The sequence below is a fragment of the Meles meles genome, chromosome 2 (assembly GCF_922984935.1).
Source record: "Meles meles chromosome 2, mMelMel3.1 paternal haplotype, whole genome shotgun sequence".
NCBI classification, from domain to species: Eukaryota; Metazoa; Chordata; class Mammalia; order Carnivora; family Mustelidae; genus Meles; species Meles meles.
In genome coordinates, this window is record NC_060067.1 from 53,382,038 (window position 1) to 53,383,839 (window position 1,802).

A 1,802-nucleotide genomic window follows, 5' to 3' on the forward strand; every position below is an offset into this window, starting at 1 on the left:
TGGACACCATCTGGGTGTCCTACAATTCAACCAACTCTGGCACTGTCTACCTGGAGCTAGTTTCAGATCGCATAGGTTAAGGACTCAGTCCCACAAGGCTGCCCCCCATGCTCATCAGGTGCCAGTCACAAGTCCATGTTGTCACCCGTGCTTCTGACTGAGGGAGATCCCACAACTCTCTCCACCTTGAAGTCTGTTTATTTGCTGGAGCAGCTCATAGAACTCAGCAAACCAATTTACTTACTAGATGACTAGTTTATTACAAAGAATATTAATGGATATGAATTGATCATATAAAGATATGCATAGAACAAAGGATGGGGAAGGGACAGGGAACTTCTGTGCCCTCTCAGAGTATGCTTCCCCTTTCCCCACAGAACCCAGTCCTTTTGCTTTTTAAGGAGGCTGTATTATAGAGTTGTGATTGATTAAATCATTAGCCATTGGTGATTAATTCAACCTCCAGCCTCTCTCCTCTCCCAGGGGGTCAAGGGGTGGGACTGAAAGTTCCAACATCTGAATCAGCAAGTGGGTTCCCCTGGCAACCGATCTCCCCTCCTCAGGTGGGGTCCTGATGTCACCTCATTAACATAACAAAAGATGCAGTGCCATTCTCATCAACTAGGTGTTCTAAGGGTTTTAGAATATCTGTGCTAGGAACAAAGGAGGAAGGCTAAATGTCTGTTATTATAAATCACAGTATCATAGCTCCCCATGTCCTCAGTGTAAAAACTATTGACCTTCATCACTTTATGGGTGCCCACCCGTATCTCAGTATCTCTTACCCACATTCCTAAACTACTTCTACTTTTTCTTTGGTTCTCAAATCATCCCCATTATTACTACTTCCCCCATTTATTTTTTTTTTCTCAAAGATTTTATTTATTTTTGCAAGAGAGAATGAGAGAGTGTATACAAGTGAGGGGAAGGGGGCAGAGGGAGAAGAGGACTACCCACTGGTCCGGGAGCCCTGTGTAGGACTTGATCCCAGGACCCTGGGATCATGACCTGAGCCTAAAGCAGATGCTTAAATGACAGTCACACAGGCACCCACTATGTCCCCTATTTATCACATAGTCTTGAAAGTCTACAATGTGTGAAGGACTGAGCTAAATGTTTCTGGCAATACAAACAGAAATCTAATGTAAAACCTGCCTCCACTGCATTGATCCTTTGGTAGGGAGGACAATGTCATGCATTAGCAAGAGCAATGGAAAGTAGAAAGTGGTTGAAGCTGCTGGGGTGTAGCATATTAGTACTGATTTTCGTTTCTGAGGAAGCCTTCTATCCTAGAAACAGAAGGGAAATGGCAGGGTATGTCGGAACCTCTGTGTCACTGATCTGAGAAAGTACTACAATCTTAAATATAACCGTAAAATAAAAACCACCATATAATGAAGACTTACTTGGGCTCCAGGAATTGTTTTAAGCATTTAGGGTATTTTAATTAATAATCTTGCAATGACCTGGATGGTAGCTGATGTCCTTATCTTCAGTTTACCAATGAGAAAATGGGTGTGGGGAGTTTGAATGACTTGCCCAAGGTCACAATTACATTATGGGTGGGGCTAGGATTTGAACCCTGGGCAGTTAGCTTTTGGCCTGCTCCATAATCCCATTTCTTACCAAGGAAATGATCCTCAGGTTAAATTCCCATTTTTCATCAAATATGTTAATTCTTTGATTCAACAAATATTTTGAACAGCTATCCCATGCCAGGCCTGGAGGATATCACAGAGAAGACAATATCCTTGGTGCTCACAGAACTTGTGGTGTGTAACAGGAGAAAGACAAGTAAACTT